This window comes from Hyperoodon ampullatus (genome assembly GCF_949752795.1).
Source record: "Hyperoodon ampullatus genome assembly, chromosome: 15".
In the NCBI taxonomy this organism is placed as follows: domain Eukaryota; kingdom Metazoa; phylum Chordata; class Mammalia; order Artiodactyla; family Ziphiidae; genus Hyperoodon; species Hyperoodon ampullatus.
The window spans coordinates 72928976-72937146 of NC_136928.1; positions in this window are offsets into that span (position 1 = coordinate 72928976).

Sequence of the window (8171 nt, forward strand, 5' to 3'; positions counted from 1 at the left end):
TGATAAAACTCTTGAGAATGAAAACCCTCGGTCTACTTCAGCATTACCAGGGCCATGGTTTTATCAGGAACATCAGTGATACCCACTGTTCCAGCAGCAGTGGCCGCAGGACTCCCTCAGGGCACAGACCCCATGGAGCTGAGTCAAAAGGACACCAGCAGAGTCTGAATTTAGACAAAGTGACCAAGGTATAAAAATTCCAGAGGTACAGGCTGAAGCTGAGAACTTCATTTCCAGGAAACATCATTTCCTCTCTGGAGCAATCAGGCTGAGAATACAGCTCCTGGAGCAGGAAGACCATTCTCCTAAAGTGCAAAGGACCTATGTTGAAGCCCTTGCAGAACACAGGATTCCCAGAGGGGAAATTTGGGCCCTGTGTGCCTCCAGGTGAGAGAATCAAGGATGCCCAAAGGCACGGATAAGAGGGCACTGAGAGTGTTATGGGCTACATGTTTGCGTCCCTCCAAAACCATATGTTGAAGCCCTAATCTTCACCAAGATGACAGTCCAAGATGGGGTCTTTGGGAGGTAATTAGGTCATGAGGGTAGAGATGACTCGATGGGATTAGTGTCCTTATAAGATACACAAGAGAGCCTGCTAACTCTCCATCTTTCCACTACAGGAGGACACAGCAAGAAGACTGCAGTCTGCAAACTATGAAGAGTGCCCTCATCAGGAACTGAAATGGCTGACACCTTGATCTTAGACTTTCAAAACTAAGAGAAAATAAATTTCTGTTGTTTAAATATGTATAAAATGGATAACTAATAAGAACCTGCTGTATAAAAAAATAAATAAAATAAAATTCAACAAAAAACATTTCTGTTGTTTAAGCCACCCTGTCATGGTATTTTGTTATGGCAACCAGGGAAGACAAAAAGGGAAGGCCAAAGCTGCCAGCCCAAAAATTCTGCTCAGGGGTCCGTGAACACCAGTGGCTGCTAATTTCAAGCTGCCTGGTGGAGAGAGAGGAAATCCCTCTGAAGTAGGTTGTCTCTTTTGTTTAATTCAGACAAGGTGGGTTGGGACCTGCTGAGTACTCAGACTCATCCTTCGCTCTCTGAACTCCAGAACCCTGCATTCCAGCAGGCCAGACACCCTGACTACAAGATTAAAGAAGAATATAGAGACATGTTAAAGTTCTCAAATGCATGGTCTGAGCGGAAAATTAAGACTGTCTTCAAAAATGCCAATTCTAGCCTACATGCGCATTGTTCTTAACTCTACGCGAGTTCTCAGAATAAAATTATTTCAGCAGAATAAAAGTGAGTGCAATTCCCCCCAACTCTTGAGTTCTCTGTCCTTTCCCATCAGGATGCCACAGCCCACAACTGACTCTGCAGAGAGGATCACAAGACCACAGTGTAACCAGCAGCTGTGGCAAGTTCTAGGCAGAGTCAGCCTTCTTCTTAAAGGTTGCAAATTTCCTAAATCATACGAGACTCGGCTCTAATAGTAGTAGTAGTCATAGTAATAATAATAAGAAGAACAAAAATCATCACTAGCCTTGGCCAGAGAAAGATTCTTGAGAACAGACACTGGGTCTTTTTTCTTCACTGTATCCTTGACAGAGCCCAAAATACTGTTCAACAAGAATATAAATGCATAAAGTGCTAAATGAAGGAATATATAGGCAAATGCAAGAATTCCTAATTCCGCATCTTTCAGGGTCACCAGAAAGACCATATCTCTTAGCTGGTCCCTTCTCTTAGTAGTGCCGTGAAGCCCAGGAAAAACGGGCAGCCGAGTAACCCCGGGGCTGCTCCTCACTGCTCGGTCCACAGATGCTCTGAGCTCCTTCCTGCTGACCTTTGTCTTTGGGGCCCCTCCCTGGGCTTCCTGCTTTGCCTCTCCCACATGTGGGCACCCTCTCTCCTGTCACTCCCCATACCAAGGCTGACATTCAGCTCTAGAATTTCAGAACTCAGTGCATTCTGAGGATGTGCCAGTGCTGAAAAGGAAAGCCTCAAAGTTGAATACCAGAACCCACAGCTTCTAGTGCCTGTCAACAATGCAAGTCCGTGGTGGAAGGCAGATTCCTGTTTAGGCAACAAAGACCCTCACAAACAAGTCACACATACACCCGCACACTCCACTGGATGCTGGGGACACTTCCAGATGGCAGTTCACTGAGGTTCTCTCCTCGCTCTCCAAATCAGGAGTCCCACATCCTGCTTTCCTCGACTCCGCTGGTCCAAACAGCTAGTTCGCCCGTAGCTCTTGCTCTGACCGCAGCCAGGGTACAGCCCTTACATCATCAAGCAGAGCAGCTATAGGGCCTCCTTTGTCACCCTCTTCCTCCCAGGTTGGGCCCTGGCCTTGCTTTTGCGTCACCAAAGAACTCACTAAAATGTTCCCCAGGCCATAGAACACGGTTCCTTCAAAGACAGATTCTGCAGCCATTCCTAGATTAGAGATTAGTTGTGCCTATGCGTACTTTTTAGCCACATAATTGTTGGGGATCTGCCCCGTGAGGTGGGAGAAGAAACCTTGAAGGGCTTCCAGCCCCAGTGGCCGGGGCCCCCCACTAAGCACTGTCGGGCCTGGCCTGAGCGAGTGTTCCTTGCCCCCACCACCCCTTAGTGTCCCTTGTCCTTTCTCTGCCCTGCTCTGTGGAGAGGCCTGAGGAGGAGGACTGTCAGAGCAGACAGGGCTGGGCACCAGGAAGGCAGCAGCAAACTCTTTCTACCACTGACATCTTAATAATCACCAAGTTTTCAAAGAAACTTCCAACCATAGGGAAACTTCCAGACGAAACTGACTTCCAGTGAAATGCATTTACCTCTCAGGTCTTCTCCACATGTACTTTATGACAGCATCACGAGTCTCCTGCTTTGGATTGAAATCTTGTCAGCTTGTAAGAGCAAAGCAGGATGGAAGTGAGTTAGCGTTGAGAAAAAAATGTCAGTCAGACTCCTAATTGCCTCAGAAGCTGCTAAGGAGGTGCAGGGTCCCCAGCCTGCTCCTGTGCTGCCCACGGTGGGCCCACTGACCTCTCAGAATGGCTGAGGCAGTGGCCTCTGTGGCCAGAGGTGACAGGCTGCACAAGGGAAATGAGCAGGTGGACGGCAGCACTGAGCCCCTGCACGAGGCCCACCCCACTCTGCAGCCCGCCCAGGGCCAGACAATTCTCTGTAGGGGAACCCCATCAGCTCCCTCTTTCAGGGAAAGGTCTGATGTCATTTATACCCTCACATCCTCTCCCCTAGGGGACCTGCTTTCTCAGCCTGAACTCTCACTGGCAGCAGCAAGAAGATGGGAGAGGGATTTGAGAGAGAGAGAGAGAACCACTCTTTCCCACCACTGAAACTCTTCTTCACTGCAGCCTCCCTCTCCCCAAGTATCCTATCTCTGCCTTCCACACAAAATACTGACTGTTTATCAAAGCTCTGCTCACACTTTTCCTTACCCAAAAAATTATCCTTGATTTTTCCAGCCAACTAAAATTTATCCCTTCCCTGAACTGAATCCTGTTACTCAGATTCAGCCTCAGATTCTGGGCCTGGGAAGGCCTCTGGCTTCACCTCACAGTGTAACTGAGCACAGGACTAACTGCTCATACACATCAGGCAGGGTGTGTAATCCAGACCCACAGAGTACAGAAAGATTTGAAATATCATTCCTTTATCTTAGAAAGACCTCCCCACATGGAGAAAGATGTCCTCCGACCAAGGTAAAAACCCAAAGCCTTGCTCCAGCTGCTGATGGAGGCTGGTGGCCTGTCAGCACTGGTTATGACAACCCTGCTTCCTGACCTGCTCTTGTTCTTAAAGTTCACAGCTTTTCTGGAAGCCACAGGGGACAGGACCATGGTATTTGTCAAGAAAATCACATCTGTACCAAGGGGCTGAAAGAAGGCTGAGCAAAATGTGCCACCATGCGGTACCAGAGGTTCCAGTATGACAACTCTCAAGGCTTCTCCGCCCATCACTGAAGTGACCCTAACACTCAGAAGAGGGCTTGAGAGTCACTGTAGGGCCAGAGGTTGGGCTGTGGGTGGAAGAGCTGAGGAGATGGAGATTTTAGTTGAACCTGGGCCTCTAGGAGTAATGGAAAATGGGGAGCTACACAGGAAAAGGCACTGGTCCTGAGAATCAAGAAACCTGGGTTCTAGTCACAACTTGGATATATACTGTAGGACCTCCAACAAGTCAATGAACATCCCAGAGCCTCTGTTTTCTCAGTTTTATTGTTAAATGAGGTAACAGCTGGACACTCCTGAGCTTTAACATATAATGAGAAAAGAGAACACTGTCCAGACTTGGGGTTAGGAGGGGGGGGTGCTATGATGAATCTGAAGGCCATGAGCCAGAGCCAGAAAGCATCACGGAGGAGGAAAGGCCAGGAATGATCTTGCCTTAAGAGGTGAGAGATGAAGGAGGGGATCTGGCAGGACAACCGCAAAGGCAGAAGGAGAGGAAGCTTTCTTCTGGAGTAGCTATGTGGTGCTGGATCTGGAGAGGGACATGCAGGCAGGAATATACACTGGGGTTCGTCACATGAACATGAGAGTTACAGGTGGGAGAAGAGAGCAGTAACTGAGGTGGGGAGTAAGTGTAGAAAAGCAAAGAGGACCCTGAAGATCACCACGTGGTACTGAAGCTGGCTGGAGCAACTATGTACATCTTCCCAACTCTGCTCAGTGACTTCATGTTGAAAAGTAGTTTAAAATTGGGGGGTTGGGTGGGTGGGCACAGCATATATGCAGCAGAAAAATGCAAACTGACTGGAGCTTGTTTTCCAAGAGCTGGTTGTTAGACATTTACCACTGACCAAAGGCATCTAATTTTAAGGAAGGAGATAAAAGGCCAGTAAAAGCACAAAACAGCTTCAGAGATGTAGGAGCAGAACCAGAAGGGAACAGTGCCCTGAGTCCAAGGCAGGAGAGAGGGCCCAGAGGAAAGGGTCTTCATAGGCATGGGGCCAGTCCAGCTGAGCCATCCACACTCTGGTTAGTGTGCCCTGAGACTTCGGTCACGTGCTGCTGGCCCCATGCTGTAGGGGAGGCAACCCTGGCGTGGGCTTCTGTGCCGGTACCACCTGGTCAGGCATCACCCATGGTCTCATCAGGCTAGTGACAGCTCAGACTTTTTCCTGACATTTCCTCTACACCCTTGGCACTTCAGGAAAATGAAGGCATGATCAGGAAGCTATTTTCACAACATATGAATCCTCCTCTGACAGACAACATTTAGCCAGAAATGGTAGAAAAACTTCATCCTTCCTAGAGCATGGAGAATTAACAGCCTCATTTCATAGCCAGATTGCACTCAGACCCCGCCCATGCACCCACCACCCCAGACTCATAACTCTCCCAGTTCTGGGAGCTTCTTCACTGTTCCCTGACGGCGGGCCCATTCTCTGCAGAATGCTGGCAGGCAGCAGTTACCTTATGTATCTGCTCAGTGCTCAGGCAAGAAACCATTATGTTCACGGATCATTATTGACATCCTGACATTTGTCACTTTCTTTCGCAGCAGTTAAATCTTGCTTTATCTGTAAATGTCACCATGTCATTTATTCATGAAAGGGGTCACATTCCCGAAATAGCATACTTCAGTTTAAAAGGGGAGCTTGCCTTTCTTCCCAGTAGGTAATCCTCAAACAAACTTTACTGCTGATAAGTGCTTTTTTATTGGAGTTTCTTGGCCTTAAATGACATCCTCAAATGTAGAATGCAGTTCTGTGTTTGTGGAAATAAAATCTGAATGTTGAACAAGAGAGAAGATTGCTGAGATTAGGAAAAAAATGAAGGTTTTCTGTTGCTACCATATGTAGTAAGTTGGATGTAAACAGATTTGAATTTATTGAGAGTAAGCCATGATTTTAATAAGATTGTTATGCTTATGGAAACACGCCTCTGGCCTTTTTGAATCATTTATGCCTCAGATACCTCAATGAGATCGGGGGCTTTTTAACCTTCTTAGGGTGATCCTTTAGCTGGGGACACTGGAGGGGAGAGCTCAGCACATGTGATGTGGTCATTCCTCCTGCCCCCAGATTCCAAGGACACTGGCTGGAGAGATGATTAACTCATCTCCAGAACTTATGCTGGCAGGAAGAAATGTCTCTTTCCTTTACAAAGCTTGTTCAAAATTCACTTTAAATTAGGGAAACTATATAATTTATCGTCCAAACCCAGACACTTTTCTGAGAGGGAGAAGAGGCACTAAAAATAATTAACAGGTATTAATTGATCTACAACAACCGTGAAATCAGACAAAACAGGACATATGGCCAGCCAAACTTTAAGGCTTTATCAACTGTCTTGTTGAAGAGGTTTACATCCACCACCTGCTAATTAACTATTACCCAGGAAAAGCTGTTCTCTCCGTGCATGGGATCCTGCAGATATCTGCTTCTAACTCATTTTTCTAACCCAGTGGTCCTAAAAGTGTGGTCCACGAATGAAAATGGCCTGAAGAAGTTGTTCAAAATGTGGGTGACTAGTCTCAACTTCAGAGCTGCTAAATCAGAATCTCCGAGGATGTGGATCACACACGTGGATTTTAACAACACCTCTCAGGTACTGGAGGGGTAACACACACTGAACGTGGACAGCCAACTGCTCTGATCCAAATCTTTTGTTCTCCTTACCTACCTCTGTGTTCTGGTCACACTGTGCTAATACGAAGTGGGTGGGTAAATTCTGCTCTTTTTGCCTAGAAAAGTAACTTGCAGACGGGGTGGGAGCTGAAAATAGATTCTCCATTGTGCACAGATACGGAGGCTGTGGCACTTCCCGCGTAATGTCATTAAACATGAATCTACTCTCCCGCGCAGAGTCACGTGTGTGACCATCTCACACCGACTAGGTGCAGACAACACGCACAAATACTGTCGCAGAACAGCTGGAAGATACGAAAGTGGATAGAGACATCAAGGTCATCAAATAAGGTGACTGAATGCAATTAAAACTGCGCACCGCTAGAAGAGAAAAGGGCCAGGGAGGAAGATTTCCCCAGGCGCTAATGAGATCCTTTTCTAGTGTGATAGAGACTACAGCAACAAGTGTCACAGACCACAGCTGAACATGAGTTTCTGTCTGTAAGCCCAGGCCAGGGTCATGGTCAGATGGCTATCACTGCCTCAGATAACATCCTCATTAGTTCACTACAGTCATTACTGCTGTGGCAACAGTAGGATGCCTTCATCCTGCTGATGGCCCCTGAGGGAGTCAGGACACAGTTCCTGGTCTGGTGGAGGTTCCAGCCTGGCTGAGAAGACAGAAGAGATGCCTGTGGGGTCAAGAAGGAGCAGACCTACACGTCAGACCATCTGACACCAGTTCTTCTCAGCTCCAGGCCTCTTAACCTCTTAAGGACTATGTGGTTTATTTGGAGAAATGCCCTTACCTCCCTGAGCCCTAGCTTTTTGTTTGTTTGTCTTTTTTTCTGCTGCGCTGTGAGGCGTGTGGGATCTTATTTCCCTGACCAGGGATCGAACCTGCACCCCCTGCGTTGGAAGCGTGGAGTCGTAACCACTGAACCGCCAGGGAAGTCCCTTAGTTTCCTAATAGATGGAGAGAATTTTGATCCATCAGATTCACTGTAAAACTGAGTGAGAAGATGTATGTCAAGCCCTTCACATAAGGACACCCAGTAGGGATACTTTAATTCCCTTCCTTCTTGAATAAAAGTTAAATGTAAATGTGGTCATCGGCTCCCAACCGGGAGTAGGATTTTACTAACTGCAAACAGGCTCATCCTCTGACTTGTCCAGTGCCCGTGAGAGAGCAGATTAACCTGCAAATGCCTCAGGTTCCTCATCTGTGGACAGTAATTGCTGTCCCTCCAGCTACCCAGCTCCAGTTATCATTGAAAGAAAAGCACAAGGCATGGTTTAGAATGTCTGGGAGCTGGCTGGGAGACAGTTTTCAGAGAGGTGCAGGGTGGGGTTCTATTATGACCACTGGGATTGAAAAGGCAGCTCTATTTTCTATTCTTTCTGTTAAATTGAACTTCAGCCCTGGAAATTAATATCCCCACTGCATTTTAGTGAGGTGGCTCTATTTTTACAAGTGCCGCAGAATCAAGCCCTGATCTGTTATGCTGTGACCTTTCTCTGGGCTCTGCATCAGGGAATCATAATTCAGGGCCAGCCTCGGCTTTGGAAACATCCATAGGCCTTTTATGACCAGAGTGCTATTGAATATTCTATAAAATCTCCT